Here is a 16,521-nt window from a genome sequence, read left to right as displayed (position 1 = left end):
GTGTAGAATCTTTGGTAGTGATCTTTTACACAGGTAACAACCTTACAAACTACTTTGTACTATGCTACATAGTAGAGGCTGGTTTGTGCATATTTTCCTCTATACATGTAACTTTTGCATCAAGTACAATCAATGCCCATAGCCAACAACAATGATATATTCCATATGTTGGCTATTGAGGAAAAGTTTGATGGAACCAACTATCCACTATGGGCTTATATGATATGTTATGTATTGGTTGTAAAAGGTCTCTAAAAATAGCCTCAACCCAAAGGCGCTTAGGAAGCGAGTAGCATAGAGCATGCCATATTCATCACAATTCGATTCCTACACTCTATGACTCCATTTTGAGAGGGGAAGTTAAGAAGGTAAGTTAACTATTGGAAATGGAGGGACTGAGAGAGTGTGTGAACACAAGACAATGAACAAGAGTGGACAGCAATTCCACACTCAAAAGATGCAAATACTAGAATGATAGAATGAAAGTACAATAGGTCTCAAGTAAGTTAGACCTATCCCTAACTCAACAAGAGTTAAATGGAGTTCATTTAACTCTAGAACTAACTCTAGAAGTAGTGACACAACTTATTAATGTAGTTGTGTTTGCACTACAAACCAACTAACTAAAACATTAAGCTCTACCATAGAATTAGTAAATTCTAACACGATCAAGTATGGCACATACCATTACTATTGCCATAGCCTACAAGAGTACATCATCATTGGACATCATCTTCTGTAGGTGTCCCTTTGAATAGAGCAGTGGCACTCACCTAGTCTAGGCACCCACATCCACCCAAATGAAGGCTTAGACATCCACACCGCAAACAAATTAGAACCATCATTGAGCGCCACAAGAGACAAATGCCAAGACGCCTCAACCATGTAGGGATACATCTCCTTAGAGGACAAACATCTCATTGACAGAAAGGAACCACGTGAGAGTGGATTAGACCATCACAGGGACATGAAATTTTGAGATGCTTAATTTTGCCAATAACATTTCATTAAGTTATTAATCAAAATACAAGGTTATTTAGCACATGTGATGCACATGGCAATTATTTCGTGGTAACAAGCCAAGGACCCCAAGGATCCAGTGGGTGTCAGTATTGACCCTAGGACAATTGTTTGCCCAATAAGTGTCAATGATGACACTAGGAACTAGCATTAATTAATTAATTAATGCCAATCTAAGAGTCAACAAAGATTGGAAACCACTCTAGGTTGCGAATGGCCCTGCTAATTTAATTATGGATGGGTACATTTAATTTTGGGTAGTGTCAAAAGGGCTGAAATTAATTTTTAGGATTATTTAATCCTGAAAATTAATTAAATGGCTAGATAATGTTGAAATTTTGATTTAGAAGGCTACTACTTTTGGCAAAAATGCCCATGCGAATTGAGAAAACGTTTTTGGGGGTTTGTGGGTCTCAGCCATCCAGTTAGTTTACAGCCTAGGAGAGAGAGAAAGAGGGAGCAACCGGTCCATTTTCTAATCAACAAATAGTAATTTGCTGCAAAAGACAGCCATTTGGGGGCCTCATCAAGCAAGGGACAACAAGAAAACACCTTCCAAGGGTGGGCAATAGCATTGTTAATCAGGTGATAGCGTTTTGGAGGTGCCTGGCAATAGGTGACTACACTAAATGTAGGCTAGAGCATGCAGCAAGTAGATTTTAGGGTTTTCCCACGAAGAAAATCAAATTTCTCTCTCATCTTGTCTTTCTTTTACCTTCTCTAGTAATTTCTCAAAAGATCTCAGCACTTCTCAGCCATTCTCAACAGATCTCAGCCAGATTTGGTGGATAGAAAGAGGACTTCTGCTACAAATCCTAAATTTTTGCAACAATGAGGGTTTGATAACCACCTTGGGACCCATACCAACAAGAGAAAGCATCATACACTGAAATTAGCACCTGAAATTTGTGGAATTGACAAGGATTTCAAATACTAGCCCATCCATTGTAAATTGAGGTAGCATTTGACCAGTTGGTGGTTCCATTTATATAGTCTTGGCTGAAAATCAAGGGGCAATTGGCCCAAATTGCTTGCTGATTGTATATACAACGAGAGGCTTTTGGATCAACAAAGGAGATTGTGGAATCTCAACTTGTACACAATCCATTAGCAATTAAAGTTAAAGAAATACCAAAAGGGACACCAATTTTAGGGCCAACCAAATGTCTATTGTCCAAGATTGTTAAGATAATGTGCGCATTTCAGTTTATGCTCAGTTATTAATTGCTATAATTAAGTGATTTAACAAGTTTTACCACCCTATCGGAAGAGGAAGACTGGTTTCATGGTTCCATTGCGGTGGGCCTAAGGCACCTGATTGCAAGCCAAAGCTTTGTGCTAGTGTTGATATTTGCTCTCAGCTGAGAAATTACAGCAATATGTCTTCATATAGTGAGATGGGATCAATCAATGATGATGCCTCTTAGTATGAACATTCACATAGAAATGAAGGAAATCCAATGCCTGATCTTGGACAAGGCTCAGAGACCAAGGACAACAAGTTGAAAATGTTGTTGCTAGGCAAGATGTAGGGCCTTCAAGGCATAATGACACTAATGACCAGTAAAGTGAAGAGAAATTTGACGACCAGTTCAAGAATCGGATAAGAACAGTAGCAAATCTCTTTGCTAAATCGGCAAAGGATCCTCAGTTCACATGATTTTTGAATACTCCGAAGAAGGACAACAAAGGCAAGAAAAAGAAGTCATCTTCTACACCTTTGGGATAGCAAGGTGCATCGAACGTAATGCCAAAGCCTTCACTTGAAGCTCCCAAAGATGCTAATGAAGGAAAATAATTGGTACCTATAGACAACAAATGCAAATGCAAGGCCATCATGGAAGTACTAATTCAATGGATTAAATTGAACAACTGAGCATGGATGCTATTCATGCTATGGTTGGACAAGGACCATATACGGATATGTATGATACAAATCCCTATGGTATGCAATAGCCAATGCATGGTGTGCAAGACCCAATGTATTCGGGTATGGCTGAAAATATGTGAAATCCCTATGGTATATAACAGCCAATGCATGGTGTACAAGGCCTAATGTATTCAGGTATAACTGGAAACATGCGAAACCCTATGTATGGCAGCATTGGCTTGATGCCTGGGGCACAAAGTAGCATGTTTGGTAATGCATCTACACCTCGAATGCTTACGGGGCTCAAGGAATGAGTTTGGTCATGCAAATGCTCTGTTTGGTGTTCGCTTAATTTAGCAAATACACCCTTTTTGCAGCAGCCAGTGTATGACAACTTAACACCCAAAGGGGCAACAAAAGACTATGAGGAGGGCAAAAAAACAATGAAGTTTGAGTCCTTCAATGGTGCACAAGATAGGTTGAAAGCTTTGACTTTCATTCAACAATTTGATGCAGCCTATTCAGGGAGAAACTTCACTGAGTCCTCCAAGATTCAAAAGACAGCCACTTTCCTGAAGGGGAATGCATTGTAGTGGTGGTCCACTCTTTTGATGCAAGGTAGAGCACCGTCAACATGGGTACAATTCAAGAAAATGTTTGCATCAAATTGGTTGACAAGTACCTTTGAGATGGACATCATGATAGCTTGGAATAAGTTGGATGCTAAGGAATGTAAAAATTTGGAGCAATATAATAATAAGGTTTTGAGAAGTGTTGCTACTTGTCACTTCATATTGCCTCATACCCCTTCATGAGTAAGTGGAAAAATATGTTTGTGGGTTGCCCAAAGGAATCTGCGATTTTTGCATTAAATCCATTATGTAAAGCATCTCTCAGCTCATAGAGACTGCTGCTACAACAAATACTTTGCTGCATGGGAAGGATTCCAGCTTCTTAAAGAGTGGGGAGATGTTGAATAAAAAGTTATTTAAAGTTGAGAAAAGGGGCAGATCTGAAAATCAACCTGAAAAGAGACCAAAACAGCAAAGAGAGGGCTTAAAAACATTGGCACAACATGGGGAATTGATGGCTGCAAATAAATGCTTCATTTGTAAACAAGAGGGTCACATTGCAAGAGACAGTCCCAATAGGCAGGAAGCTGGAAAATCAGAAAATTAGAGAGAAAATAAGGAAAAGAAGCCCAAAACATCAATGGAATTCATGCCCAATATTGTTAGTGATCAGCCCAATGATGATGCTACTGAGTTGTGTAGAGCATGGCACAAAATTAAGGATCAACATGCATTGACTTTCTTTAACAATGGTGCACGAGCCAACTTCATCTTTGTTGACATGGTAGCCCCATCTAGGCATCAAACAGGATCAGATGGAACCCATGGGGGAAGTTGGGACCCATGGGAAAGTTTACATGGCATATAAAGGCCACGCAGAGCTTGTCACACCACTCATTGGAAAGCTTTAGTTGCATATACAAAAATATGTGTACAGCAAAGAATTCTTCATTACTTAACTTAAGGTTATGATGTGTTGCTTTGAATGCCATGGTGTCACCGTATGCATGCAATGATTGATGCCCACGTAAAAGACATCACTATATAGCATAAGGAAAAGACACTCGCACTTGATATAAAATTTAAAGGAGAATCTATCCTTATTATATTAGTGACTGAGTTAGAGTGCTTTGCAATGGTATTTGCTCTAGAGAAGTTTCAACACTATCTAGTATCGACGCACTTCAAGTTTTATATGGATCATGAAGCTTTGTCATTCCTAATGAATAAGGTAGAATGATGAGATGGCTCCCTCTGTTTCAGGAGTTCGATTTTGAAGTGGTCAATATCTGCAGCTGCCATTTCTAAAGTAATGAAAAATCATCTTTCAGCATTCTTGGTTGCATATACAGAAATATGTGTACAGCAAAGAGTTCTTCATTACTTAACTTGAGGTTGTGATGTGTTGCTTGGAATGCCATGGTGTCACCATATGCATGCAATGATTGATGCCCATGTAAAAGAGATCACTATTCAGCATAAAGAAAAGACACTCACACTTTATGTAAAATTTAAAGGAGAATCTGTCCTTATTGTATTAGTGATTGAGTTAGAGTGCTTTGCAATGGTGTTTGCCCTAGAGAAGTTTCAACACTATCTACTATTGACGCACTTCAAGTTTTATATGGATCATGAAGCTTTGTCCTTCCTGATGAATAAGGTAGAATGATGAGATGGCTCCCTCTATTTCAGGAGTTCGATTTTGAAGTGGTCAATATCTGCAACTACCATTTCTAAAGTAATGAAAAATCGTCTTTCAGCATTCTTGGTTTTTACTAAGGATAAAGATGATAGTAAGAATGTTGAAAGCATGTCTAAGTTAAAGAAAGATCGCATGTCATTTCTAAAAATGTATGCAATTTGCTTCTCTCAGTTACTTCCAAGGCAGCTACCGCCTAAACAGCCTAAAAGATCATAGAATAGATCTTATCCCTTGAAGTAACCCGTGAGTAAGCCCCTTACGAATTCTCAAAGTGTGAGCATGAAGAAATAACACGAGTCAAAGAATTTATTTAGATGGTGTCTATTAAGCCAATTTTCTCCCCTTATGTGTCCCCAATCATGTTAGTTAAGAAGAAAAATGGCTCTTTTTACATGTTCATGACTACAGAGACTTGAACAGGATTACAACCAAGAGCCTCTATCCTATCCCCATGATTGATGACTTGATTGATGAGTTGAAAGGGGCATGGTATATTACTAAGATTGATTTGAGATCTGGCTATCATCAAATACATATGAGTACTTTTGGTACAGAAAAAGAATGGTTCATGGAATATGTGAATTAATTATCGTGCTCTAAACAAAATCATGATAAAGATTCGCTTTCTAATTCCTCAAATCAATGATGTTATGGATAGATTGTAGGGCGCAGCCATATTCAACCGTATAGATTTGAAAAGTGGGTATAATCAAATATGTATTTGACCGGAGGATATGCCTAAGACAGCTTTCAAAACATCTTTTGGGCTATATGAGTTTATTGTCATGCCTTTTGGGCTTACGAACGTACTTGCCACTTTCAATCGGATGATGGATTGCATTTTCAGGCCACATAAGAGGATTTGTGGACACTTTCTTTAATGACGTGATTGTCTATTCAAAGAATGAGACGAAGCATAGAAGACACTCGGACATCGTATTCAATAACTTGCATGAGCATAGACTAGTTATCAATGACAAAAAACGTGAATTCTTTTTTCATGAAACCCACTTTTTGGGGCATATTGTATCCATTGATGGTATTCGTATGGGCCTTGCAAAGATTGAGGTAATATGATCATGGCCACATTTGAGAAATGTGCATGAGATCCGCAACTTCTTGGGTTTATGTTCTTACTACAGGAAGTATGTACACAAATTAATTGCATCTCCATTGCATACATTGCAGATGAAGAATGTGCCATTTAGATCGACAACATTGGAAATTTCATCATTTGAAAAGTTGAAGGATAGGATGACTTCAGATCCTATGCTTGTGTTGCCCAATCTAAGGAAGTCATCTATGGTTCACTGTGATGCTTGTGGTAACAACATTGGAGCTATTCTTATGCAGGATCACCCTGTTCTAAATTAAAGGAGCTGAATTCTCCACGATGCAAAGAATGATTTTCAAGTCTATGAGGAAGATCTCTTGGTTGTAATTCATGTACTCTCTACGTGGAAACATTATTTGTTGGGAGCTGATTTTAAAGTGCAGACAAATCATTACACTTTGATGTGTTTTCTAACACCAAGGTTGTCTTCGTACGTAGTACGAACTAATGCATACGATACGGGATATCCGTACGATTTAGTATTAAAAAATAGGCACTTTTTGGCCTCTCTCCTTCAAGCCTACAACTTTCTTTTTTTCTTTCTCATTTCTTTTTTTTCCTTCTTTTTTTCTTATTTCTCTCCCCCAAGTCTCTCTCTCTCTCTCTCTCAAGCTTCTCACACCCTCTTTTCTCTCAAGCCTCTCTCTCTCTCTCTCTCTCTCTCTCTCTCTCTCTCTCAACTATAGGTGCACTAGTACCACGTACGAAAGGTTTCATACTATACCATACTTAAGGTACCGTACCTTACATATTAGTACCATAAGATACCAACTTAATGGATACATCTTTTCCTATTCAAACTGCACTTTGGGATGAGCTAAATGCTCCTTATATTAATATGATTCTCCCATGAGATTGGGTTATTTGAGTCAAACAATTTCTCTCAACCTTCTCTGTAACCAGCCTTCCTTCCATGGATAGGTGGTAAATCCGTGATTACAACTAAACTACAGCAACAAACAATTAATGCAAATCTGAAAATACAAATTTACCTATTGATCTTGGACAATGCACACCCAATTGGCCCCAAAATTGGTGCCCCTTTTGGTATTTCTTTAGCTTTATTGAAGAATAAGTTGATTTACAATGGGATTCTCACAATTCCTTTCGGTATTCCAACTCTCCTTGTTGTGATGAATCACCAGCAAGTCTTTAATCCGATTTGCCCCTTGATTCGGGCAATCAATTGGCCTTCACCCGCTTTGATGGAAATGGAAAATGCCCCAAATTCAATTATTTGCTGGTCTCTCCACTTGAATAGGCTAAAAACAGCTTCAATCCTATTCAATCCAGGTCTTGGAGCTTCCAATTTCTTGCACAATTCTCGAGGCTGCTGCTAAACCCTAATTTCTGTTGCATATTAGGGTATACAGCAAAGATATCTGAAATTTCTCAGCCTCCAAGGGTCCAAATGCTGAGATCTTCAAAGCAACGCTATGAAATGGCAAAGAGATGAGAGGGAAAGTTATAGAGAGAGAAAATTCAGAGTTTTGTCATGAAGAATGACTGAAAATCAGTCCAATGCAGCTGCTGCCCTGCCACAACAGCTTGTAAATGCAAAAAACTGAAGAAAATCAGTCATTTACAGCTGCTACCCTATCTTAACAGCCTGTAGATGTTGTCTCCTGCTGTTGATTGGTCTTCTCCTGCCCTTGGCAGCCTCACAAGGTTCTCCAATGGCTGCAAATCAGACCAGCAACCTCCCCTCCCTCTCTCTTGCAGACTGAATTTATAAAAATGCCTCTCTCCAGCCTCTAAAGACGTTTTTCAATCTTGCATGGGCATTTTTGACAAGTGGCAACCTTTCCAAATGGTTTTTTCAACATTTTTCATAATTAAATATTAATGTTTAATCTTTAAATACTGAAAATTAATCTAATAATTATTTCGATGCCCTGAAAAATAATCTGACTGGCCAATAATTAAATTGGCTAGGCAACTTCCATTCCCGAGTATCTCTGCGTCATCTTTAACCATCAGATTTGTGTTAGGTACCATTAAACACCACTTCTCTAGTGTCATCAACTGACACTTATGGCCAAATGGATGACCTAGACCAACAACTGGCACCAGATACCACCAAGTATTTGTGCGGCATAACTTATAGCAACTTTTGGCTTTGACATTCCGTGATTTCTTCAGGTCCCGGGCTCGTAAATTTACTTTAACCCCAATTGCACCTCACATGTGCAATATTTACTTAATCATGTAATTAAAATTAATCCACATGTTAAGCGAAGTTTCAAAAATACATGTCCTCATGACTAATCATGTGATTAAAATTAATCCACATATTGAGTGAGATTTCAAAAATACATGTCCTCATGACAGTCTCTCTCTCAAGCCCATACTTCTCTTATTTATATGATCATTCATGTATGATGTATCAACTCCCATCTATGTAGTTGTAAGTTGTAGGTAGCAGTAGCGCATGTTGCGCATGTAGCATTAGATTTTGGCATTTTACTCTCAAGTATTCATCTTATATACTCTAACAGCATTGCTATTTACACATAAAATATCTATTCTATTATCTTTAGTCCAAAATAATCAAGTTTTTTTTTCGTACTAATATCGTATAGTACCTTACAAAATCTTAAGGTACCATTTAGTACCATATTTTATGATACCGTACCTTTCGTACTTGACACCTATGTTTGACACAAACAAAGTTGTCAGAGAAGCATATGAGATGGACGAATTTTCTCTCTATGTTTCATTTTCAAATTGTACATATTGATGGTAAAAAGAATATTGTGGCTGATGCACTCTCATGTAAGCCATAAATTTCAGCTCTCAGCATGGTTTATCACATTCAATTGGATGCCATGAAAGAGCAATATGTTGTTGATTCTATCAGAAGTGGTGTAGCAATGGAAGCATGGACAAGTGGCTCCTCTCTTCAACAGGAGAACCACATGAAGAATGATGATGATGGAATGAGGAGGAGAAGAAGAAGCCCCTAAATAAAAAGGCGCAAAATATGCCAAATATGGCAGTTGGTTGGCCAGCATTCAATGTTAGCTAACTAGTATAAAATGCCATAAATGCCACAAAAAAAAACACTAAAATACTGCCTAAATAATGACTAGTATGCCCAGCCCAACTGGCATGCACAGACTCACACATGAGCTAACAATCCTGCTAACACCCTCTCTTAGATCATGGGGGATCTGATACAATACAATGATACAATGAGAATGACTCATCACACTCCATATAACATAGAACCGCCAAAGCACAACCATGTATACCCAAGCAATGGGTGATCAAACCACCACCAAGGTGCCTCCGAGAAAACCTAATGTTGATGTCGATCGTACTAGCTCTTGAAAATAGAAAAGAGTCATAGCATATCTCTATGTTCGTCAACAATCTCTCACAATAGCATACAAGGCCAGCCTATCAAAAATGCCTCTAAATATACGTAACCATCAATTCCCTGCCTTTGGCCAAGACCACCAAAGCGGCCCCTCATGTGAGCTCAAACTAGGAGCCAATTCCACTCTCTGAAAAAGAAACAGCCCATCATAAACCTAGATGTCAATCCCAACTCCAAAATTTGAACCTGTCGATGCAGCAAGAATGTCCCTCTCTGGAACCTGTACACGTGTATATCTATACAGATGAGGCTCACCAACCCCATCTCACCATCCTATCACACTCTCTCTAGCACTGGAGAGTCATGAGGGGTGACTGCATCACCTAGACTAGAAAGCAACAGAGGAAGGGGCAGTCAAGCCCTTCCCTTATTTTGAAGAAGTGGATCCTTGCTAGACCTTGGACTTCCCCTTGGCTGCAAGATCAAAGTCGGAGTCAGATGACTCTGCACAAGAGTCCACATCCCGCTTCTTCTACTTCTCCTTCCTCCATGAGACTGCTAACTTCTTGCAATCCTTCAACAAGTGTCCCTTCTTACCGCATTGATAACACTAGGTCTTCAACTTCTTTTTTCGGTCAACCCTCAATAAAGCAATAACGGCCTCACTGGAATCTCCATAATGAGACGAAAGCCTCCCCTATAAACACAAAGATGTCACTCAAGCAACATCAAGGATATAAGAGTAAAGCTCAAAGGCACAGAGGATGTATGCACCCTCAAAGCATTCACCACTCCATCAAACTCCAAGGGGAGCTTATAGAGTATCATTCCTACTAGATGTGCCTCTAGAAGGACAGACTACATGTGTCAAAGCTGGTCCTATACCTGTGTAACATGAAGCAAAAATGATCGAATGGTTTCCTTCAGCTCAATCTTCATCTGTTGAAGCTGTCCATAAAGGGTCACAGCACGCATGGGGAAAGATGCTTCGTACAACATCTAAAGCTTCAACCATATTTCGAGTGACATCCTACAAGAGGTAACTATCGATAGAACTTCTTTAGAAATACACCAAAGCAGAGCAGAATGCGTACATACATCGTCTAAATCCCATGTAAGCATAACTTCCTTATAGTTGTCCTCATCAAAATTTTTAGAAAGAGGAAAAGGATGCTAAGGCCGAGGAATAGCTCCACTTACAATGTATCAAACCCACTTCTGCAAAAACCAAGCTTTCATCACATCACTCCATGTAAGATAGTCAAGTCCATGTAAGTTTATCATCTGTAGAAGTGTGCATAGAGAAGTCATTAGAGAGGAGAAGAAAAAAAGATAGAGGATAGAGAGTATATGGAGAGGGAATACAACCAAACTAACACCAAAAACTTCACAAAATGAGAGTTCACATGCAATGTAACCAAGATAAAAACGAATGCCAACTACTGCAAAATGAGGAAAAACCAATCAAAAGTTCCCAAAAATAGCAAAAATGGCCTGTACAAACAGTCGCCTAGCCACGGAAGGGGTAGAAAATGAAAAACACAAGCTGATGGAGCATTTAATGCAGCAAACTAACGATTGTAGGCTGGAATCCATGTTCAGGCTAAAAATGTAGATTGCTCGTCTGAAAAACGTAGGCCTGATCAGCACGGGGAAGAAAGACCTGTAATCAGCAAAAAAATCCCAGCAGGAACCTAGATCCTACGATTTGATACCATGTCAAAAGTGGTACAGCAATGGAAGCATAGACAAGTGCTGAAATAAACTGCTAAGCACAAGACAAAAGAGAAAGAAAACAGAAGAACACTGCAAAAGAGGAGAACTCAGAGATGTGCTCGGAAATGGAATCCATATATCAAACACGAGAATGACACGTACAACAATGAGTCACTGGATGCGTGGACACTGGCACTGGCTCCTCTCTCCAACAAGAAGACCACTTGAAGAATGATGATGATTGAATGAGGAGAAGTCCCTAAATAAATAGACACAAAATATGCCAAATATAGTAGCTGGTTGGCCAGCATTTAATGCTGCCAACTAGCATAAATTGCACTAATTCCACACAAAAAATCACTAAAATAATGCCTAAATTATGACTATTGTGCCCAATCCAACTAGCATGCACAGACTCACACATAAGCTAACAATCCTGCTAATAGATATTGGGGGTAAAGGCGCCTCTGCCTAGCTACCCATGTATTACTACACTGACAGTATCCGCGCCTACACACTGCATGCGGCGGGCGCCCGTCATCGTCACTTTATTCTTTATTCTTTTAATGACAGATGAATAAAGATAAGGTCGATCACACATTGTGACAGTTGGAGTTCCCACATTGTGAGTCTCTCTCTCTCTTGCTCTTGCTCTCCCACCATAGCTCTCCCGTGCAAGCTTCGATCCTTCTCACCTTTCAACTGGTATCAGAGCACGGTTGCTTGAGCATTCGATCTTGGTCCGTGACTCCTTCAACATTCATTCGAATCCCTACACCATTGGTTCTCACTCTTGGCAGCCATATCCGCTGACTCCTTCGAGCTCCGATCACTCCCTGGCTTCTCGAGCACCTACCCGACCCATTTGGGCATCCTCAGGGCATTCCTTCAAAGATATTGAAGCATTCTTTTGAGTGTTTATCTCAGTTTGCAAGGTACAGCAGAAGCCAGTTTGCAAGGTACAGCAAAAAGGGGCTGCAAAAAAATTAGTTTTTTTACTTCAGTCCTCCCTTGGCACTCATTGGCAGCTTGAAAACACTTCATTTGGCACTTGGAAACACCCCCTTGATGCTTGGCATTGGTGGTTTATCATTAGCATTGATTTGTGGACTGATTTACCTCAGTCCAAGACTGTTTTCCACAATCCACAGGCAGCCACAAACAGTGTTACATCAGCACTTTATGTTTATGCTTGGTTGGCATGGACATTTGATGCCCGATTGGTCCCAAATGGTCCCCGAATGTTAGGGAATGTATGCATATTGATTGGTCATCATTTGGAGCTGATTTAGTGGCCTGAAATATTCAGTTTTACACACTAAATTACTGTTGTACACTCCAAGACTGAAGCTTATTTAGTCACTTTATGCTTTGCCTATTGGTCACGGGTGCTTCCCAATGTTTCATATGACCATTGGGATGCAAATGAAGGTTGGCAAAGGCTTTGGATGGTTCCGGAATGTATTTTGAGCCTTGTTTGAGCTCCGTATTGATTGGCATTTACTTGACATTGGTCTACACTGGCATGCTTTGTGACAGAGGTTATATCTATGGTCTATATATGACCCGTTGGTACATGCTATTTGGTCTTGCTTTGGCTCGTCAAAGATTGATTGGGATTGTCTTCATGACATTGAATGCTATCATTGGATACTTGACCGCTCATATGCTCTAGATGTCTTATTGATGTATGATCTTGGATACTCCGTTACTAGTTCTTTTGCATGCTTTGTTTGAGCTTATTTGCTTGACACTTACGGCTTTTGTGCTAGTGGGAACGTCTTTGTATGCTTACCAAACATTGAGCAGTGCGGGTTAAACATATTAAGCTTTTGGATCTTTGAGACCGAGATCTCCTTGTGGATGATGTATAGTTGATATGCCTTGGTCCGTGTAGATGTACTTGGGCTGATTCGGCTTTGTATTCACTGAGCAGACACCAACTTGTGTCAGGTCTTGGTAGTAGTATGTACATTTTGCCCTGTTGATTGGGTGGTGTACCGACTTTACTAACGGACTTTGTTTGACATGCTTGGGTGTTAGCTCCTATCAGTTTGGCTGTTACATGCTTATTGATGCCCACTTGATGCTGGTTTTGCATTGACAGTCAATGATTGACTTTGAATATTGGGTTTTGCCTACTGTCAACTCTCATTGTACACTGCTGTCATAAATTACAACAAGCACATATCTTCGAACTGTCATGTATTTTTCATGCTGAACCATCCTGGTTTGATGTACTTTTGATAATTTGCGGGCGTATTCCAGCCATTAGCAGATCTTGGTTTATGATAAGTTGCGCGGACTGGTCGTGATGGAGTGGAGCAGGGCTCGTACCCGGAAGGACAAACCGAAAAGGGGAAAGGTGTATAGAAGGGGATGACGCCCCATCTACACCCTCAAAGGTGTTGGTCAGGGCTTCCTATGGTGGTAATGAGGGTTGCATACCCTCCACCTAGAGGCGGGAATTGTCACACAATTTCTAAGCGTGTGGTGAGAGGAGGACCTGAGGAGCTCAGCCTGTCAAACCCAACTCTTCTCCCTGCACTTGACTACCGTTGCTTGTGTGTATTGATATTATCTGTACAGGGTCACAAAACTCATTGTTTATTTATGTATATATTTACAAATCCATGTCACATTGCGAGGATAAAAACCAATTATAGAACTCAGGATTGTACTGGAGTGTGACACATGCATCCAATACACGTGGTAGCCTTCTTAATAACATCAGGTATTTTGCAACGTCAAGTATCATGGTACCTTGTCCGAGTTTACTTGCAACATGTAGCTCCTCCTCAGTGAGAACCTTATCGGCCAAAGAGTTCTCTTGGCTAATTCCGACTAAGTCCATACCCCGCATGGCAGTCAGTACTCGAAAGGAAGTCGGCGCCACATAGATTGGGTCTCTTTGAGACCACCATTTGGCCAATCGCTCCTCTACAACAAGCAATTTTGAACTATTTCAACTTGCAGTATGGCATCTTCTTCCATTGGTAGTGCTATCTCCAACATCACTAAGCTTGATGGTACGAATTATGCCTATTGGAAGAGCCAAATTTGGCAAGTATTGGTGCAGAAATCACAGATAAAGCCACTAAGGTTGAATGGAGAGCAGCCTGAAACTATGACTAATGACGAATGGATGGAGCTTGATGAGTTATGCAAGTCCACCCTCATCTTGTCTCTCACTGAACAGGTGCGAGCCCTTGGCTTTGATTCATTCCGATGTCTGTGGGCCCTTGGTGTGAAGTATTTTGTTACTTTCATAGATGATTTTTCACATAAAGTATGGGCTTATCCCATAAAGCAAAAGTCCAATGTATTGGTAGTTTTTCAAAGATGGCTTACTTTGGCATATCCCATAAAGCAAAAGTCTGATGTATTAGCAGTTTTTCAAAGACGGCTTGCTTTGGCAGAAAACTAGTCTAAGCATAGGCTAAAATGCCTAAGGATAAATAATGGGGGTGAATATGTCTTACATGCTTTTGAGCAATTATGTGATGAGAGGGGTATTAAGCATCAATTGACCACCCCCTACACCCCTCCCCAAAATGGTAAGGCTGAGCGGATGAATAGGACCATCCAGGAGAGGGTTCACAGTATGCTTAGCCCTGCATGCCTACCCAGCACTTTTGGATTGAGGAAGTTATGACTACCCTGTATATCATTAATAGATCGCCCTGTAGTACCATTGATTTCCAGGTTGCAGAGGAGGTATAAACAAGAAAGCCACCCTCTTATGCTCATTTACGTGTCTTTGGATGTGAGGCATTTTGCCATGTGCCCAAGGACAAGTGTAACAAGCTGGATTCTAAGAGTGTTAAATGCATATTCCTTGGTTATGGAGATGCAGGAGAGATGGGTTACCGTCTATGGGATCCGCAGGCGCGAAAAGTCATCTGCAACCATGATGTAGTCTTCCATGAAGACAAGATGCATAGGTAGCCTGAGAGAGTCGTGGGGATACGTAAGGTTATATTTCAGGAGGAGCCACGTGCTCCCATATAGCCAGCTAGATAGCTTGCAACAACAGTAGATGCTCATGGCCAGGGTGTTGGACAAAATATTGGACAAGCAGCAAAGCCGGTAATGCGGTGTTCTACTACAGATAGGCGTCCACCTGACAAATTTGAGACCTCCGTATACTATGTCTTGGTTACATATGCAGGAGAGCCTCTCACCTATGATAGGCTATGCGCAAGGGTGACAGTCACTCCTAGGAGAGGCCTATGCAGTCTGAGATAGACTCCTTGCATAAGAATATGACTTGGGATTTGGTTTCCTAGCCTGCTGGCAAGTAGGCTTTGCCATGCAAGTGGATGTACAAGCTGAAAAGTACTCCTGGACACCCCAAGCCGGCATACAAGGCTAGATTGGTAGCAAAGGGTTTTAAGCAGGAACATGGTGTTGACTTTGATGAGGTCTTCTCTCCTGTGGTTAAGATGACCCTGCACTTAGTCTTGGCTTTGGTTGCACAGCTTGACCTGGACTTGTACCAAATGGATATCAAGACGGCTTTCTTACATGGGGACTTATATGATGAGATTTACACGGAGTAGCCTAAGGGCTTTGCAGAGCCTGGCAGGGAGCACCTAGTGTGCAAGTTGAAGAAAAGTCTTTATGGCTTGTAGCAAGCACCTAGGGAATGGTATCATAAATTCGATGCTTTTATGCAATCACAAGGCTACAGTCGTAGTGCTATGGATCCGTGCTTGTACACGAAAAAAGCCTATGATGGTTCTTTGCTTATTTTGGTACTCTATGTGGATGACATGCTATTAGCAGGGAAAGCTCATGATGAGCTAGATGCTCTTAAGACTCAACTCAAGAAGAGCTTTGAGATTATGGATTTGGGACAGGCCTCTCACATACTTGGTATGCGCATTAGACACGACAGGCATCAAGAACTCCTCTACTTGTCACAGAGAGAGTACATTCATAAAGTCCTTGAGTGCTTCCGCATACATGACGTAAAGCCTATTGGCTATCCAATGCCTTCTTATGTGAAGATATCACAAGCCGATTGTCCACAGACAGATGAGCAGAGGACCAAGATGGCCAAGATTCCCTATATATCCGCAGTGGACAGTCTTATGTATGCCATGATAGCCACTCGTCCAGATATTGCCTTTGCAGTTGGTGCTGTGGCATGCTATATAGTTACACTTGGCAAGAAGCATTGGGATGCTGTGAAGGGTATCA

At 40.5% G+C, this 16,521-nt stretch overlaps 1 protein-coding gene across 1 annotated transcript in view; it reads right to left on the bottom strand.

Moving 5' to 3' along the window:
- LOC148024669 (uncharacterized) overlaps positions 1-16,521 on the bottom strand; it is a 77,992-nt gene that overhangs the window by 47,198 nt on the left and 14,273 nt on the right. The gene's annotated exons all lie outside the window — the stretch shown is intronic.

This window comes from Lygodium microphyllum, chromosome 15, assembly GCF_053477565.2.
Source record: "Lygodium microphyllum isolate KBCC chromosome 15, Lygodium_microphyllum_v1.1.10, whole genome shotgun sequence".
Lineage (NCBI taxonomy): Eukaryota > Viridiplantae > Streptophyta > Polypodiopsida > Schizaeales > Lygodiaceae > Lygodium > Lygodium microphyllum.
The sequence above is the reverse complement of the archived record's forward strand: the minus strand, read 5'-3'. Positions and strand labels throughout refer to the sequence as shown.